Source organism: Molossus molossus, unplaced genomic scaffold (genome assembly GCF_014108415.1).
Source record: "Molossus molossus isolate mMolMol1 unplaced genomic scaffold, mMolMol1.p scaffold_m16_p_12, whole genome shotgun sequence".
Lineage (NCBI taxonomy): Eukaryota > Metazoa > Chordata > Mammalia > Chiroptera > Molossidae > Molossus > Molossus molossus.
Window position 1 is genome coordinate 74986754 of NW_023425347.1, and position 20787 is coordinate 75007540.

The window sequence follows — 20787 nt, forward strand, 5'->3', positions numbered from 1 at the left end:
TGGGCACATTTTGTAATAAGTGAAACAAATTCTTTGATACCTTACTAAAGATGGCCACTTAGCCACTTTCCTTTTTACTCTCTCAGATATACTAGTTCCAAGCCTTGCCTTTATTTAATGTATCATTTCCTCCCTCCCTACACACACGCACACGCACACGTACAGGCATGCATATAAATATCTCTGTTCTTATTTCAGTTCTGGCCTTGTACTCTAATCACATCTGGAAACTCAGGCCTTTATTCATCTATGTATCCAACAATTATAGAGCAGCTTCGTGATAGCAATGTTAGGCTCAGTGTAGGTAATAGAGAAGTGCCTCCTTTCCAGGTTGATTGAGTGATTTAAATGGGAAAAAATGGGTGTGCAAATGCATAGCATCATGTGGCACATAGTGGATGCCTACTATGTTAGTTATATCTGAATTAAGATGCCCAGACATCCTAGGAAAAGGGAACTGCACATACACAGACATTTTAAGCATTCTATTTTGGTCAGGAAAAATATATTTATGAGATGAGGTTTGTGCAAGGAGCCAGAACTCCCATAACTGGTTTTTCTCTTATTGTATACTTACTATATACAAATAGAAATAAGAATATGAGAAATTAAATGAGTGGCACTAGCTTATGTAACAGGGGACCTGGGTTCCCTCGATGATTCTAATTATATCTGCCCCAGGGACCAAATAATCCTTTTCCATGCCTCCCTGCCAGCTTCCTTAAGCTACCTCTGAGCTCTGTCCATTTCTCTCCCCAGCCTTCACTAACCACAGATGCCTGAGAATGGTAGCGATTTTTCGGCATGTGTAATGAAACAACTGGCGTCTCTCAAACTTCCTGGAAATAGTGAGGAGTAACTTAGGCAGTTCATAACTTTGGCCAACCACACCTGCTGTTTTCTTGGGACTACTTAGATCCATGTAGTTTTCTTTGGCAAGCTCTTATTGTAACACTGACTATATGCCAGCACCAATACATATCAACTTGCAGAGTCCCTCACTTTAAATAAGTGTATGTGGTTCTTAGAAAAGTCAATTGGAAACCAGTGATATGTGTTATTACCTTGTTCCCTTCTCTAGATGATTTTTGAGGAAATATTACAGTTATAAATGAGAATTTTTGAATATCAATAATGACTAGAAAAAAAACAAAACATAAACATTCATGTATATCAAGAAGATGGGGAAAACTTGAAAACTCTTAAAGCAAAAAACAAGATTATGAGGGTGATATGGCAAGAAGGCAGGAATTTGTAAGGTTTTAAGATTTATTTTCTTATGCTAAGGAAAGCTGAGTGTGTTCATTTGACTGTGGCCGACTAGCAGGTGCTTCCTCACAATGTGCTTTCATGCCACTTCTCTGAGTAACTTCGGCATCTGAGAAGACATAGCCCTCCACTTGCTGAAGTTGCTCTTGAGTCCTCTTACCTTTTGCCCTAGACAGCTAGAGTCAGTCACTCCTTTGAGTTTCAGTAATATGAGTTTTTGAAGTTGGTTTGTGGTCCCATCATCCATGATTTTATTATCCTCCTATTTTCCCCAGTCTGTACAGATTTATCAGCCTAAGAAGACCCCAGGAGAACATGAAATGTTTTTATAATTGCAGAGGTCCTGTATGCATGCTGTCGGAATAAAGGTCAAGAAGGAAAGAAGGAGCTAAATGTAGAGAACTGAAAGTGTTAACTGGGTTAGATAGGAGCAGAAGGCAACCCATGCTTTATTAAATGAACTGGAATTTAGGGGAATGGAGTTTCAGCCTTGGCATCAGCCCAGCTGGCAGCACATAGCTGAACCCCGCCAATTTGAGCAAAGCTAATAAAGAGCACATCCTCTAAATTACTATGCCAAGGCCAATGATACACTGCTGTGAATGAAAACAAGATCCCAATCCAGGAAACTGATAAACCAAATGGGTTTTCCCCTGTTCTTTTTTTCTTTTCCATGGTTTATGTTCTGTGTTGTGCAGATACAAATACACACAAACATGCATGTGCGCACGCACGCACACACACGCACACACAAGCTGGTCTTACATTTTATGAATCTCTTTCCAATTCCATATGCTGTGTTCTTATTGCAGAGAGGGGAGATCTGATAATGAATTATTTGGGGCAACTAAGACTTGTAACTAAAGATTATTAGAGAAACCTAGAAATCAGCAGTACCCTGATGCCCTTCATTATTATAACTAGGCATGTTTAGTTCTTTATCTTCCTTCCTTTATTTGAGGATACATTCTGTTTTATAATTGGTTTCAGGGTAATATAGTGGAAAGAGTACGGACTTTGGAGACCAAAAGATCCAGTTTCAAATCCTAGCTTTAGTTATATTTTCTCTGGCAAGTCATTTAACTTCTGTGAGTTCAGGTTTATCTTTAAAATATCCAAGTGTAATGGTTGTCTCAGAAAAAGACACTGTTTGATTATTTGAATTGCAAGTTGAAGTTTTATGGAATATCATCTTTACTTAAAAGAACAACTAACTTGGATATTTGGTAGATACTTTCTCCAAAATTATGTGAACTACTCCCTTCAAGGAAGACAACCAATAAATAGCATTTATTGTGAATGATAAATTAAAACTTGTAGGCAAAAATTAGAATTTCGGGAAACTTCTATCCACCAACTTGAGCTTAACGTCTTCCCAATATGTAAAGATTTCAGAGTCACCCTTTACCATATTATATCCCATCTAGAAGTTATTTTGGTTAAGATTCAGTCAGTAGTCTTAATATTAAATATGAGATGTTGGGAAGGTAATAAGTCATAGAATGTTGTAATCTTGGGGTTAGAAGAAACCTCAGAAGTCATCAGATTCAATCTTCCACCTAATACAGGACTCACCTTCAGACTGTCCCCTAAAAAATACTTATCTAGCCCTGGCTGGTTTGCTCAGTGGTTAGAGCATCAGCATGGTCCAGAGAGACCCAGGTTCAGATACCGCTAAGGGCACGTACCTTGGTTGTGGTTTGTCCCCCGGCCTGGTTGGGTCATGCGGGAGACGGCCACTCGATGTGTCCCTTTCAGATCAATGTTTCTCTCTCTCTCTCTCTCTCTCCCTCCCACTCTATCTGAACAAAAAATGGAAAAATGTCCTCGGGTGAGGATAAAAAAAGAATACTCATCTAGCCCTTACTTAATTTCTTCCAGAGCCAGGGAGATTGTAACCTCTCAAAGGAGCATCTTTCTTCCATTTGTGATAGCCTTAATGGCTAGAAATGTATGGATTTTTTTTTTCATCTGAAATCTACTTTCCCCCGGTAACTTTCCCATTGGTAACTTTCCTCAAAATTCTCCAATTTTGTTCCTTTTTTTTTTTCCTTCTTCTGATTTTTAGAGAGAGAGGAAGAGGGAGAGAGAACTATAAATGTGAGAGTGAAACCAATGGGCTGCCTCCTGCATGCCCCCTCCTGGGGATCAAGCCTGCAACCTGGGTATGTGTCCTCACCAGGAATTGAACCTGCAACCTGTCAGTGCCTGCAACCTTTTCAGATAGCTCTTGATACTGCTGTTCCTCCAGATCTTTTTTCTTTAGATATTTCTGAGATTGGATAGTTTCTAAACTCCTTATCTTGATCCATTTCAATGTGCAGTGTTGTACCTAGAGTGAACTCCACACATCAGGAATGGTTTAGCACAGAAAGGAGAGGCACTCTCACTTCCCTTAAAAGGGGACTGTACTGTGACCTAACTGTTGAAGATAAGGGGCTACATTTTTTCTGTATTTATATTCTCAATGGTCACAGTAGAAGTTTAATGTTATCCCTTATCTAGTCTCAGCACAAGTTGAACTTCAGGACATAATGATCATGTTAAATAAGGGGATTTTCTGGTAGTTTCTGTTTTTTACTACTTAAGGGTAGGAATGGTAATTCACAAGATTTAGAAAGTGCTTTTATAATTCTCTTTTATCATAATACCCAGGTTATGATAAACCAAGTATTTTCCTCAGTAAAAGGTTTCATCAGATAAGAGGATTCTCCCTCTTCCCCTGTAACTTTTCTTCATTCAAATCAGTAATGATTACGTAGTATCTGACCTATAGAAAAATGGAAGCCTACCTTAGAGATGAATTATGTAACATACACATGGTCAGTAATCACAGTATACTGTAGATCCAGTCTTATTGGAACTTTCCATAGAAAAGAATGTAGGTCACAAAATATGTTAAACATCATAATAACCCATAATTCAAAGAGGTCCTTGAATAACATAGCCATGTGGCAAATCAAGAAGTCCAGATGAATTTGTGACAAAAGCTACAATTTCTCCCAGCTTTAAAGCACTCTAAGCCAGCTTCTGACAGGCTAACTTGATTTCTAGACATACCTTTTATTTCAAGGACACCAAAATAACTCCTGTACATCATGATTTAGGTAAGATAAACTTTCCCTATTGTATACTTAGTTATATTGCACATTGCCGAAGTTAGAGCAGAATTGAAAGTTGCCAGAATGATTAAAAAGTAGCATGTGAGGAAATGGCATTTTTTTGAACTAGGTTAAAAGGCTAGAAATTGCTGCTAATGTGTGCAGCCCCTAGAGTAGCTGGTCCCAGATAATGCCCAAATCACCCCTCTTGAAGTGGAAAGCATTAGAATGGTTTCACACTTATTATTAGGATGAGAGGGATGCGTGAAAAAAAGGAGGTGACGGGCAGGACACTGGCCTATTTGCACTCTTCAGAGTCTCAAGTGGGCCCACTTTAGTCTTAGGACAGGATTCCCATTGGCTGTATCTTCTACTAGAACAGTGATTCAAGGTCCCAGAACTATCAGAATCACAAACATTGTTCTGCTATAGGTGCCCCTCAGCTGCTTTTCTTTTTTCCTTTTCCTAACCCTCTCCATCTATTCTGCTTTTCCACATAAAATATAGAAGCTTTATAGTTGGTTTTTATTTATCATTATTATTTTTTTAATCCTCACCCGAGGACCCTCTTCCATATTTTGTTCAGATAGAGTGGGAGGGAGAGAGAGAGAGAGAGAGAGAGAAACATCGACATGAAAGGGACACATCGAGTGGCTGCCAACCACATGACCCAACCCGGGCCGGGGACAAACTGCAACCGAGGCACATGCCCCTAGCGGGAACCAAACCTGGGTCTCTCTGGACCACAGGCCGATGCTCTAACCACTGAGCCAAACCAGTCAGGGCTATAGTAGGTTTTTAAATCTGATAAAGGCTAGTTTCCCTTTTCATTGTTTTCTAGCTATTCTTATGGGTTGGTTTTTTTTATAGGAACTTTAATATCAACTTATCTAGCTCTCTGGTGGGAGAGGTTTCTTGGTATTTTTATTGATTGCATTAAAATTGTAAATTCATTTAGCAAGCACTAACAACTTGATGGTGATTAGACGTACAAGAACAAGGGATGTCTTTTTATTTGTTCAAGTCTACTTTTGTGTCTTTTCTTTCTTTTTTTTTGGGGGGGGGGTATATGCCCCTAGGGGGGACCGAACCTGGGACTCTCTGGTCTGCAGGCTGACGCTCCAACCACTGAGCCAAACCAGCCAAGGCAGAGCTGGAAGGTTTCTTAAGTGTAATATGTACCCTTCTCAAGCTGGCTCTAGCATCTCTCTCTACCCTTACCTGTTTCTCCTTCTTACGGACTTAAGCCACACAGAACTACCCACAGTTCTTCAAATAACAATGCTTTTTTAAAGCTCCATGCCTTTCTACATAGTATCCCCTCTGAAGTACCCTTACTCACCCTCCACCCTTGCTCTTTACCTAATACAAGATCTGTTTGTTCTTCAAAGACTTGTTAAAATGTCACTTTGAAATCTTGCCTGACAGTCTTTCTTTCTTACCCTCTCTTCTTCCCTTGCAGCATTAGCCACTCCCTTCTCCAGGTTCTTATAATTGTATAAGACTCGTCAAAGTATTGTTGATTAAGGGTGTAATTCTGCTAACCTTAGTAGCTTCAAAATGTGTTAGGGAATATTCCAGTCTTTCATCTCTTTCATCTTTCTCTGAAATAGGATAGTCATTAATTATTTAATTATTTACATTAGGAATAATAAAAGTAGATTGTGTTTAAATGACAAACTCAAGGTCACACCATAAGGGACAGAACTAGAATTAGATACCTGGTCCCCTGATACCACCCAGTTGTTGGATGTTTTTTTTTTCTTCCACCTAAGATAATTAAGTTAGGATATGGCAGGACAGGGCTTCCTGGTTGGAAGAACTTCCAAATCTTGGAATCCCTCAGGATAGTTTAAGAAATCCATTACTAAGAAGCTTTTAAATTAATATGAAGCTTAATTTCAGTATTAGCTACTCACACATGATCTGCATGCCCTGAGTTTTCAGAACTGTTCAGTATAACTGGTTAGTTTCTTCTGCCCAGTTCTTTCAGGCTAGAGAAGGCAACCTGTTTTCTAGGTGGCCTCATGGACTTTTATGTCCTGCCTTAAGGAAACAGAGAAGAAAAATTATTTTCTGACAATTAGAAAGCCAAGTAAAACCCTGTTCAACTATTCTCTTATCTCTGTTTCCTATTTTATTCTACAAACACATCCTAGGTACCAATTAAGAATCAGTACTTTGTCAGGTGATGGCAGGAATTTGAAAGTAAATCAGTTACCTCCCCGCTCAGCTCAGATTTCATGATCTGTTACTGGAAATATGTGGGGTATTCTTGGAGTTTATGGTAATCATTTTAGACATTTGGCATGTTCAGTTATTCAGGCTTGGATGTGGAATAAATAGAGAGTTGAATTAGGGTTTGTCTAGGCAATTGTGTTGGAAAAAGAAGAGCAAGGAAGTGATTATAATTATGGATCAGTGGTTCTCAAAGCTTATATCAGGAAACCTCTGAATCCTTAAAAACCCAAAGAAATTTTATTTATGTGGGTTATCCATATCACCATATTAGAAATTAAAACTTAAAACTTTTTATTTTTTTTCCTTTATTGATTTTAGAGGAGAGGAAGTTAGAAGGAAAGAGAGAAACATCAGTAAGAGGGAACATCAATTGGCCACCTCCTGCATGCCCCCCACTGGGGATCGGGCCCACAACCTGGGCATGTGTCCTGACCGAGGGATTGAACCGATGACTTCTTGGTGCATGGGTCGATGCTCAACCACTGAGCCACACCGGCCGGACAAAACTTAGAACTTTTTAAAACATAAGAATACACAAGCACATGTTCCATTGGCTTTCAGAATGATGATATCATACGTGTAGCCTCTGGACAACTTCACTATTAGAGAATGAGAGTGGGAAAAGCAAGTAATGTTTTAGTATCATGAAAATAGTTTTCACCTTACAGAAGAACCTTAAAAGGATTTCAAGGAACCCAGGGGTTCCCAGACCATATTCTGAAAACTACTAACTACACAACATTTTAAAAAATACATTTTATTAAAAGTGGATATTTGGGTTATTTCAAGTTTTAGTTATTATAAATACCACTGCTATGAACATTCATTTACTTGTATCTTAGTGTACATATTCAAGAATTTTTCTGAAGTTTATTTCTAAGATTGGAATTGTTGAATCATAGAATCTGTACATCTTCAGATTGATTAGATATGGCCTGTAATTTTCCCCAGGGAGTCTTCTGAAAAATGCTGAGAACATTCTAGTACATATCTTTTGGTGGTCACGCAATTTCTGTTGAGCACATACCAAGATGTGGAATTGTTGGGTGATAGAATATATAAAACTAAGCAGTTTTCCAAAGTGATTTACATTCCCACCAGCAATGTATAAGAGTTATAGGATTCCAAAATGGTGGCAGAGTGAATGGAAGCTACACAGACTGTCTCCCAGGACCAAACTGGAATTACAACTAAAATAAAGACAAATGGTCAGGAAAAAGTAACAGAAAAGTAGCTTGCAAGGACCATATAACCAGGGACACTGACTCAATTCTGGTAGGATTGCAGAGGCGTGAGAGGGAGGCTGGGAGCCCACGATCGGCAGCAGCCTTAGCTGTGAGCAGCACCCTCGGGGTTAAAGTCCCAAGCGGCTCCACAGCGCAGAGCCAGGACAGATGATAAAATAATCACAGCCACCTTGGGCTCCGGCAGAGGGAGGGCGGACTGGACTGGAACTGTGTGGGGACACTTGGGATTTGGAGGGCGCTCAGAGCTTTTGCTGAGTTGCAGCCACGCAGGATGATGGCCATCTTACTCCTTCCCAGGGCTCTGGGGAGAGGAGGCAGCCCTCCCTCAGAGATTCAACCCCACCAGGTGGGCCATTGAAATGCAAATTGAGGCTCATTAACAATCAGCATCTGCTCCACCCTCCGGAAATCCACTTACGCTGAGCACCTGAGGGAGTTTTCCATTCAGCTGAGAACCCAGGGCTCTTCAAGTAACCGTTACTAATAGCCTCCGGGCAAAAAGCTAGAGGATAACTGAACCATTCCAGAGCTTGCAACTCTGCCCAGGAAAGTAAGACTTGACAGTGGTGTTTAACATGGGTCCTCCCACGCTCATCCAAACCCAGGAGAGGGAACCGCAAACAGCAGAATATCAACACCCACAGGGAAAATTTGGCAGGCTCCAAACCCCGCTGTGATAGCCAAAATGGTGAAACAAAGAAACAAATGCCAAATGAAAGGACAAGAGACCTCTACCAAGATGAGATAATGGGGAGCAGTTAAGCAAGTTAATAGAGCTAGAATTCAGAGCCATGATCTTGAGGAAGCTCAACAGCATGAGTAAGGACATCAACACCATGAGTAAAGACATAGAAATGTTTAAAATCAACATTTGGAAATTAAAAACCACCAAGAAGAAATCAAGAATGACATATCAGAAATAAAGAACACATTGGAAGGTCTAAACAGCAGAGTAGAGGAAGCTGAGGACTGGATCAGTGAATTAGAAGACAGGGTAGAAAAAATCAACCAGTCAGAAAACCAAAAGGAAAAAGAATTAAAAAACAGGAAGACAGCTTAAGAGAACTGTGGGAAAACTGGAAATGTAACAACATTCAAATCATAGGAGTTGCAGAAGAAGAACAAAATGAGCAAGGGTTAGAGAATGTATTTGAAGAAATAGTCACAGAAAACTTCCCTAATTTGGTGAAGGAAGAAGGCCTTCAAGTTAAAGAAGCACAGAGAGCCCCAAGAAAGAAGAACCCAAACAGACCCACACCAAGACACATAGTAATTAAAATGCCACAAATTAAAGACAAAGAGAGAATCCTAAAAGCAGCAGGTTACCTACAAAGGAACTCTCATAAGGCTCTCAGCTGACTTCTCAACAGAAACACTACAGGCCAGAAGGGGATGGCACGAAGTAATCAAGATCATGAAAAACAAGGATCTGAATCCAAGACTACTCTACCCAGCAAGGCTATCATTCAAAATAGAAGGTCATATAAAGAGCTTCCCAGACAAAAAAAAAAAAAAAAAAAAAGGCTAAGGGAATACATTAGCACCAAACCAGCACTGCAAGCAATGTTAAAAGGACTGCTGTAATTAGTAGAAGAAATAGGAAGAAAAATATAACCACACTAAACAAAAATGGCAATAAATAAGTACATATCAATAATCACCTTAAATGTAAATGGGCTGAATGCTACGATAAAAAGACACAGAGTAGCTGATTGGATAAGAAAGCATGACTCATCTATATGTTGTTTACAAGAGACTCACGTCACAACAAAAGACTCACGTAGGTTGAAAGTGAAGGGATGGAAAAAAATCTTCCAAGCAAACAGAAAGGAAAAAAAAAGCTGGGGTAGCAATACTCATATCTGATAAAATAGATTTCAAAATGAAAGCCATAATTAGAGACAAAGAAGGCCACTACATAATATTGAAAGGATCTATCCAACAGGAAGATATAACCTCAGTAAACATATATGCACCCAATATAGGAGCACCAAAATATATTAAATATCTGGAGGACTTCAAAGGAGAAATCAACAACAATACAATCATAGCAGGGGACTTCAACACCTCACTGACATCACTGGATATATCCTCTAGACAAAAAATTAGCAAGGAAACAGAGACTCTAAATGAAGCACTAGACCAAATGGATTTAATAGATACCTACAGAGAATTACACCCCAAAACTACAGAATTCACATTCTTCTCAAGTGCACATAGGACATTCTCAAAGATAGACCACATGCTAGAACACAAACTAAATCTCTACCAGTTCAAGAAGATTGAAATCATATCAAGCATCTTCTCAGATCACAATGGCTTGAAAATAGAAATCGATTGCAAGAAGAGCATGCAAAGACATTTGAACACATGGAGGCTAAACAGCATGTTATTAAACAATGAATGGGTTGCCGAGGAGATCAAGGAAGAAATTAAAAATTTCCTGGAAACCAATGAAAATGAACACACAACAACACAAAATCTATGGGATGCAGCGAAAGCAGTTCTGAGAGGGAAGTTTATAGCACTACAGGCCTACCTCAAGAAACAAGAACAATCTCTAATAGACTATCTAACCTCACAAATTAAAGAACTAGGAAGTAAACAAAAAGAAAACCCCATGAGCAAGTAGAAGGAAGGAAATAGTAAAGATTAGAGCAGAAATAAATGACATAGAGACCAAAAAACAATTCAAAGGATCAATGAAAAAGAGCTGATTTTTGAAAAGATCAACAAGATTGATGGACCCTTAGCTAGACTTAACAAGAAACAAAGAGAGAGAACCCAAATACACAAAATCAGAAATGAAAGGAGAAGTAACAACTGACACCACAGAAATACAAAAGATCATTAACAACTACTATGAACAATTATATGGCAACAAATTCAACAATCTAAGCGAAATGGACAAATTTCTAGAAACACGTCGTCTCCCAAAACTGGACCAGGAAGAGACAGGAAACTTGAACAAAACAATAACAACTAAGGAAATTGAAGAGGTAATCAAGACTCTTCCAGCAAACAAAAGCCCAGGCCCGGATGGCTTCACGGGGGAGTTTTACCGAACATTCAAAAAAGAACTAACACCCATTTTCCTCAAACTATTTCAAAAAATTCAAGATTGAGGGCTTCCAAATTTATTTTATGAGGCCAGCATAGTTCTAATTTCAAAACCAGAAAAAGACATTACAAAGAAAGAAACCTACAGGTCAATATCCCTGATGAACATAGATGTCAAAATCCTGAACAAAATACTAGCAAATTGGATCCAGCAATACATCAAAAAAACTATTCACCATGACCAAGTGGGATTCATCCCAGGGATGCAAGGCTGGTACAATATTCGCAAATGTGATACACCACATAAATAAGATGAATAAAAAACACATGCTCATATCAATAGATGCTGAAAAAGCATTCAACAAAATCCAGCATATATTTCTGATAAAAACGCTCAGCAGTGTTGGATTAGAGGGATCATGTCTCAAAGTCCATATATAGAAGACCTACAGCCACCATCATACTCAGTGCACAGAAACTATAAGCATTTCCCTCAAGAACAGGAACAAGACAGGGTTGCCAACTTTCGCCACTCTTATTTAACATAGTACCAGAAGTCTTAGCCACAGCAATCAGACATAAAGAAAAAATAAAAGAGATCCAAATTGGAAAGGAAGAAGTGAAACTGTCATTTACAGATGACATGATATTATACATAGACAACCCTAAAGACTCCATCAAAAATCTACTAGACTTAATGAATTTGGCAAAGTAGCAGGATACAAAATTAATGTCAAGAAATCAACGGCATTCTTACACACCAATGATGAACTCACAGAAAGAGAAACTGAAAAAACAATCCCATTTCGCAGCAAAAAAATTAAGATACCTAGGAATAAACTTAACCAAAGAAGTAAAGGACCTATTTGCAGAAAACTACAGGACATTGAAAAAAGAAATAGAGGAAGATATAAAAAAGTGGAAGCACATACCTTGTTCATGGATTGGAAGAATTAACATCATTAAAATGTCCATACTACCCAAAGCAATCTATAGATTCAATGCAATCCCCATCAAAATACCAACGACATATTTCACAGAACTAGAACAAATACTTCAAAAGTTCACATGGAACCAAAAAAGACCTCGAATAGCCACAGCAATCTTGAAAAAGAAGGGCAAAGTAGGTGGGATCACAATACCAGATATCAGGTTATACTACAAAGCTACTGTAATCAAAACAATCTGGTACTAGCACAAGAACAGGCATATAGACCAGTGGAACAGAACAGAGAACCCAGAAATGGACCCAAGACATTATGCTCAATTAATTTTGACAACGGAGGCAAGAGCATACAATGGAGTAAAGACAGCCTCTTTAATAAATGGTGTTGGGAAAATTGGATAGCTACATGCAAAAAAATGAAATTAGACCGTCAACTCACACCATACACAAAAATAAACTCAAAATGGATAAAAGACTTAAATGTGACCCGTGAATCCATAAAAATCCTAGAAGAAAATGTAGGCAACAAAATTTCGGACATCATACACAGCAGAATTTTCACTGATACATCACCTAAGGCAACAGAAACAAAGGAAAAAATGAACACATGGGACTACATCAAAGTAAAAAGCTTCTGCACAGCAAAAGAAACAACCATCAAAATGGAAAGGCAACTCACTGTATGGGAGAGCATCATTGCCAATAGATAAGCACCATCAGATAAGGAGTTAATTTCTAAAATATAGAGTACTCATACAACTCAACAAAAAGAAGACAAAGAACCCAATTTAAAAATGGGCAGATGAGCTGAATAGACACCTCTCCAAACAGGACATACAAATGGCCAAGAGACATGAAAAAATGCTCAACATCACTAATCATCAGAGAGATGCAAATTAAAACAACAATGAGGTATCACCTCACACCTGTCAGAATGGCCGCCATCACCAAATCATCAAACAAGTGTTGGTGAGGGTGTGGAGAAAAGGGGACTCTAGTACACTGCTGGTGGGAATGCAGACTGGTGCAGCCACTATGGAAAACACTATTGTGTTACCTCAAAAAATTAATTGAACTTTCATTTGACCCAGTGATCCCACTTCTAGGAATATAGCCTAAGAAGCCTGAAACACCAATCAGAAAGAATATATGTACCCCCATGTTCATAGCAGCACTATTTACAATAGCTAAGATCTGGAAACAGCCCAAGTGTCCATCAGTAGACGAATGGATAAAAAAGCAGTGGTACATATACACAATGGAGTACTATGCAGCTGTAAGAAAGAAAGATCTCTTATCCTTTGAGATGACATGGGGGAACCTGGAAAGTATTATCCTAAGCAAAATAAGCCAAGCAGAAAAAGACAAATACCACATGATCTCACTTATTTGTGGAATATAATGAACATAACAGTCTGAGGAATAGGGTAGACTCAGAGACATGGAAGTAGGGTACAGACTGACAACCCTCAGAAGAGGGGGTGGTGGGGGAGGGAAGAGATAAACCACAGAACTTATATGCATGTACGCATAACCAATGGACACGGACAACAAAGCCGGGGTGGGGGTGGGGGTCATGGGGAGGAAGAGTGTCAATGGGGTAAAAAAGGAGAAACATCTGTAACAAAAAGAAAATAAAATAAATAAATAAATATTTGTTTTTTTTTAAAAAAGTTCTAGTTTTGCGTTCCTCACCAATAGTAGGTAATATCAGTCCTTTTAGTTTTACAATTTTGGTGGAGATGTAGTATCTCATTTTTAATTTGCACTCTCCTATAACTAATAATATTCAACAACTTTTTATATTTTTATTGGTTATATATTTATTTTCATGACATGGCTCTTCGTTTTATATATTTTTAATTGGATTGTCAGTCTTTTGCAGATTTTTAGGAGCCTTTTTCTGACATAGGTGTTCTGCATATCTTTTTCCATCTCTGGATTTCCTTTTTACTTTCTTAATGTTTTGTTATATGAACAAAATGTTTTTTATTTTAATGAAGTCATATATGTTAATCTTTTATAATTAATGCTTTGTGTGTCCTGTTTAATCAATCCTTGCTTACCAAAGTTTTGAAGATATTCTTCTTTGTATTCTTCTAGAAATTTACTGTTTTAGCTTTCACATTAATTTTTGTATCTGGTGTGAAGTGTAGGTTTCAAGTCACTTTTTTTGTCCACGTGGATATCTTTTTGACTCACCGCAATTTCATTGATGAGATCCTGTTTCCCCCCAACACACACACACACACACACGCACACGCACACAATTATGGGAGCACCTTTATTGTAAATTAGATGACTGTGTGTGGGGATCTATTTCCAGACTCTGCTTTGCTCCATGGATCCATTTGTCTGTCTTTACAGCAATAAACATGTCTTGATTACTGTAACTTTATAATGGGTCTTAATATCTGATGATGTAAGTATTCCCTCTAGTTTTGCTGTTATTCATCAAGATTGAATTGCCATTCTAGATCTTCTGCATTGTCCAATAAAATTTAGAATTAACTCATCATTTTGGGTGCACACACACATTAAAAACACTGCTAGGATTTTGATTGGAATTGCATTGACTATTTAGATCAATATGATGATAATTGAGAGTTTAACAATATTGAGTCTTCCAATCCATGATTGTAATATATTCCTTCATGTCCATATGGTATCTAGGGCTTCTTTAATTTCTCTCAGAATGTTTTATAGTTTTTAGTGTAAATGCTTTGCACATCTTTCACTGAATATTTGATTGGGGATTTTAAAATTTATTTTCTAATTGGTGGTATATATAGAACTACAGTAGATTTTTGTATTTTGAATTGTATTTTTTGACCTTTTAAATTTCTTTTTTTTAATTTTAATAGACTTTGTAGATGGGGTTTATGTTAAAAAAAAAACTGTCGTGTGCAAATACTACTTCTTTACAATCTATGCTTATAGCTTTTATTTCTTTTTCTTTCCTTATTATGTTGGCCTCCAATGCAATATTGAATAGAAGTGGTAATAGTGGGTATTTTTGTTTTGTTCCTTAATTCGGTAAGAAAGCCTTCGGTATTTCACCATTAAGTATTCTGTTGGCTGTAGATTTTTTTGTATATATATATATATATAGATGCTCTTTTCTTTTCTTTCTTTCTTTTTTTTTATCCTCACCCAAGGATATTTTTCCATTTTTTGTACAGATAGAGTGGGAGGGAGAGAGAGGAAGGGAGAGAGAGAGAGAGAAACATCGACGTGAAGGAACACATCGAGTGGCTGCCACCCGCACGACCAACCAGGGCCGGGGACAAACTGCAACCGAAGTACGTGCCCTTAGCGGGAACCGAACCCGGGTCTCTCCGGACCACAGGCGGGCGCTCTAACCGCTGAGCCAAACCGGCCAGGGCTAGATGCTCTTTTCTATAAAGAAATTTTCTTCTATTCCTAGTTTGCTGATAATTTTTATCATGAATTAGTGTTGAAATTTTGTCAGAAGCTTTTTCAGCATTTATTGTGATGATATATGTGTTTTATTCTTTATTTTGCTAATGTAATGAGTTCAGCTGATTTTTTTCTATTATTAAACACCTTTGTATTCCTGAGATAACCCCACTTAATCATATATTATCCTTTTTATATGTTGCTGTATTCAATTTTCTAATATTCTGTTAAGGATTTTGCATCTATGATCATGAAGATATTTAGTCTACAGTTTTGTTTTCTTGTAATATCTTTGACATGTTTTGGTACAAGGGTTACACTGGCCTTATAAAATAAGTTGGGTAGTGTTACCTTTTCCTCTATTTAAATTGTAAAGAAGTTTAGGACAATTTGTTAAGATTTATACTTTAAACGTTTGCTAGAATTCACCAGTGAAGCTATCTGTGCCTGGAATTTTATAGGCAGAAAGGTTTTTAATTACAATTTCAATTTTTAAATCATGTATTGGGCTCTTCATATTCTGTTTTTTAAGACCATTTTTAACTAGTTGTGTTTTTTCAAGGAAGTTGGCCATTTTATCTAAAACTTCAAATTTATTTATATAAAGTTATTTATAACACCCTTTAATTTTCTTAATGTCCAGAGGATCTTTTTTATTCTTGATGTTCATAGATTGTGTTTTCTTTATATATTTCTTAATCAGACTTGTTAAGGGGTTATCAAAGAACCAGCCTTTGGCCCTGGCTGGTTTGGTTCAGCAGTTAGAGCGTCAGCCCGAGGACAAAGGGTCTCAGGTTCAAATCTCAGTGAAGGGCACATACCTGGGTTGCAAGTTCAATCCCCAACTCTGGGCCAAGTGGGAGGCAACCAATCAATGTGTCTCTCTTACATTAATGTTTCTCTTTTTCTGTTCTCTCTCCCTCCCTCCCTTCCACTGTATCTAAAAATCAATGGAAGCACATCCATTGAATAAGTATTAACAACAACAAAAAGAACCAACCTTTGACTTTGTTAATTTTCCCTATTATATATCTGCTTTCTTTCTTCATTGACTTATTCATTCTTCTCTATTATTTTCTTACATTTAGTTTCTTTTAGTTTAGTTTGCTATTCTTTTTCTAGCTTTTGAAATAAGAAGATTAGATATTGACATTTAACATTTCTTCTCTTCTAATATAAACACTTATAAAATTCCTTCTGAACATTGCTTTAGCTAAGTCTGACACATTTGGACATATCATATGTCCATGAATTTCAAATTCCAAAAATGTTCCTATTTCTGTTTTAATTTATTTAATATATGAGTTGTTTACAAGTATATGCCTCTTAATTTCTTAGCATTTTGGGTTTCTCTAATTATTTTCTGGTCTTGATTTCTATTTACTTTCTACTGTAGTTAGAGAACATAGTCTGTATTATTTCAGTTATTTTAACTTCATTGAGGATCACTTTTTTACCCCACACATTCATTAGCATTTGAAAAGAATATATATTTTACACTTATTGGATGTAATGTCCTGTATGTATCAGGTTGGTGGTTGGTTATTTAGTTATGTTATTAGTTGGTTAATTGTATTATTCAAATATTTTCTATCCTTATTGATTTTTTTCAACTTCTTGACCTATCAGTTATTGAAAGAGAGGTTAAAAACTCAAATTCATAATTACGGAATTGTCTATTTCTCCTTTTAGTTCTTTAAACTTTTGTTTTACATATTTTGTATTATTAGGTACATAGAAATTTAAGTTTATTATAGCTTTCTTTAGAATTGACTATGGTCATGAGCCACATAATGATGTTTTCATCAACAACAGATTGCATATACAAAGGTGGTCCCACAAGATTATAATGGAGCTGAAAAATTCCTGTCGCCTAGTGATGTCATAGCCTTCATAACACAACACATTACTCATGTATTACTCACTTTTAAGATATGTTTAGCTATACAAATATCATTGTATTACAGTTACTTACAGGCTTGTAGCCTATGAGCAATAGACTATACCATTTAGGTTTGTGTAAATACACTCTATGATGTTCACACAACAAAAAATGACACATTTCTCAGAAGTATCCCCATTGTTAAGCAGCATATGACTATATTTTATCTTGATGAATGCCCCTTTTTCGTCGTCATGCATCTTGCCTTAAAGATTATAATATAGTCACATGAACTCTTATTTAATGTTTCCAGGGTATATATTTTTTCCATCTGTTTTTTTTTTTTTTTTGTCCTGTGTCATATTTCAAGTGTCCTTATATTTCAGGGTCTTCTTATAAACTGATATAATTAGGTTCTGAAGTGTTTGGGGTTTGGGATGTTCATCTTTTCCTATTGTTTTACTTAATCAACTTGTATTTAATATATTTGGGTTTAAGTCTATCATTTTACTTTTTGTTTTCTCTTTGTGTAAGTTCTTTCTCATTTCTTTGTTCCTTGTTTCTTGCCTTATTTTGGATCAGTCAAGCATGTTTATTATTCCATATTTCTCTCCTTAGCTGTTAGTGATATATTCTTATATAAGTCTTTAATTAGTTACCCTATGAAAATATGCATCCTGAACTTTTAAATATGTGCTCTAAGCACTCCCCAAATAATGCAAAGTTTTTAACAAAGTTTGGCTCCATTTATCCCCTACTTTCATCCTTTGTGCTATTGCTTTCATATAGTTTACTAATATATAGTGTAAGCCCTGTAAGCTAGTTTTAAATTCTTGTTCTAAAGAGTCAATAATCTTTTTGTATCTATATCATATTTATCCTTTCTTATGTTCATCATGCCTTCCTGCAGTTCCATCCATCTATCTGGGATTACTTTCCTTCAGCCTGAAGAACTTCCTTTTGTTTACATCTGCTGGTGACAAGTTCTCTCAGCTTTAATTTGTCTGAAAATGTTATTTCACCATCAATTTTGGAGGATATTTTCACTGGGTATAGAACTACAGATTATATATATGTATATGTGTATATATATATAATCTTTAAAGGGCTAAAATATATAAACAGCCAACCTAGAGTTCTATACCCAGTAAAAATATCCCTGTTTTTTATATATGGACCTCCTTGGGCTCTTGATTGAGAACCTGATAGATCTCCATCTCCTCATCCCTGAAAAACTACAAGAAATTGTCTTACCCTTGAGAAATAGGGCTTAGTTCTTTGACTTCTCCTTTTCTTAAAATTTTAAAATCTTGAAGAGAAAATCAGCTATGTGTTTGAGATAGAGCTCCGCCTTTTAGTGGGACCTTGACTCCTAAAACCTCAAGATTATGGGCAGTTTTAGTCTACATTTTAGAAGCTCTCAGCCTTGCTTCCTAGTTCCAGTGTACAGACTCAGAACTCAGCAAATGTCCCATAGGGAAAACTGGCCACACACATAGAACTCCTCAAGTTCCAATCTATCACAGCAACCTCTCTGATTTCTCTTTCCTCCAATAGAGTTCCTCTCACAGACCAACCCTAATCCTAAATTCATACCCCAAATTGACAAATGCCCTCAGGAAAGAAAACAGTATTGACTACTTCAGAAGCCTTTCCCACCTAGATCTGGAATTCCAGTTCATCTAATCTTCGTGATTTCTACAACACTGCAGTGTTATTTACAATATTTTTTTTTCTTTATTGATTTCAGAGAGAGGAAGGGAGAGGGAGAAAGAGATAGAAACATCAATGAGAGAGAACATTGATTGGCTGCCTCCTACATGCCTCTCACTGGGGATTTGGCCCACAACCTTGGCATGTGCCCTGACCGGGAATCGAACTGGTGACCTCTTGGTGCATGGGTCGATGCTCAACCACTGAGCTACACCAGCCAGGCTATTTACAATAATTTTATCTGACTTTTTCTAGTTGTTGCATTAGCAACATTGCACTGTCATAATCTATTACATCCTATCTGGAAGCATAAGAAACATTACCTTCTACTTGTCCACCATAATGAGTCTTTTAACTAGTGTCTCTAGTTCTAACCCTGCCCTACCCCCTCCCAGAGCAGCCAATGTTCCTTTTTTTTTTTTTTTTATTCTCAACCAAGGACATTTTTCCTTTTTTTTTTTTGTTCAGATAGAGTGGGAGGGAGAGAGAGGAAGAGAGATAGAGAGAAACATTGACATGAAAGAGACACATCGAGTGCCTGCCTCCCACACAACCCCAACCAGGGCTGGGGACAAATCGCAACCAAGGTACGTGCCCTTGACTGGAATTGAGCCCGTGACTCATTGGTCCGTGGGCCAGTGCTCTAACCACTGAGTCAAACCAGCAAGGCTAAGTATATTCTGTTACTTCTATGCTCAAAACCCTCCAGTTGCTTCCCTTTAGACTTAGAATAAGTTTAGGTTCTTTTTTTTATCCTCAACTGAGGACATTTTTTGCATTTATCTTCAGATAGAGCGGGAGGAAGAGAGAGAGAAACATCCATGTGAGAGAGACACATCAACTGGTTGCCACCCACACAACACCAACCAGGGCCGGGGACAAACCGCAACCAAGGTACATGCCCTTAGCAGGAACTGCACCTAGGACTCTCTGGTCTGCGGGCCAACGCTCTAATTGCTGAACCAAACCGGCCAAGGCCAAGTTTGTTTTTATAGTCTACAAAGTCCTACATGATCTTATCGATACTCCCTTTCTAACCTTTGCTCTCTCAGTTCCAGGTATATACTGACCATACTGACCTTTCCATTTCTCAAACATGCTAACATGTTTCCTTCTCAGAATCTTTGCACCTGTACTTGGAAGATTCTTTCCTCAGATCTTCATAAGGCTTTGTCTTTATTTCATTTGGGAGCTCTGTTTAAATGTCATTTCTTCAAGCCCTGGCCGGTTTGGCTCAGCGGTTAGAGTGTCGGCCTGCGGTCCGGAGAGGCCCGGGTTCGGTTCCCGCTAAGGGCATGTACCTCGGTTGCAATTTGTCCCCAGCCCTGGTTGGTCGTGCGGGTGGCAGCCACTCGATGTGTCCCTTCACGTCGATGTTTCCCTCTCTCTCTCTTCCTCTCTCTCCCTCCCACTCTGTCTGTACAAAAAATGGAAAAATGTCCTCGGATGAGGATTAAAAAATAATAATAATAAAAAATAAATAAATAAATGTCATTTCTTCAAGAGGACTTGCCTCACCCCTTTACCTCCTTACCTCGCTCTAGTTTTATCATAGCACTTACCTAACATTATCATATATTTATTAGTCCATTTGCTGTCTCCGCCACTAGAAGGTAAGCTGCATATTAGTGGAAACTATGTCTGTTTTGTGTATTGTTCTATCTCTAGGACTTAGAACAGTGCATAACCTATAGTAAGTGTTCAATAAATATTTGTGGAATGAACTAGATATCCTTTATCTTGGAGAGTTATCAGTTTAAGGAGAAGATGAATGATTAGAGTAAAATTGAAAGTACTCTAACATAGATTTCTACAGAGTGCTTTGGGAGAAGGGGCACTGACTTAATTGGGATATAGTCAAACAAGGCCTCAATAAGGAGGTGGGTGTTAGAAACTGAATATTTATGT

At 37.6% G+C, this 20787-nt stretch overlaps 1 protein-coding gene across 5 annotated transcripts in view; it reads left to right on the top strand.

Moving 5' to 3' along the window:
- SCMH1 (Scm polycomb group protein homolog 1) overlaps positions 1–20787 on the top strand; it is a 166307-nt gene that overhangs the window by 115066 nt on the left and 30454 nt on the right. The window lies entirely within an intron of this gene.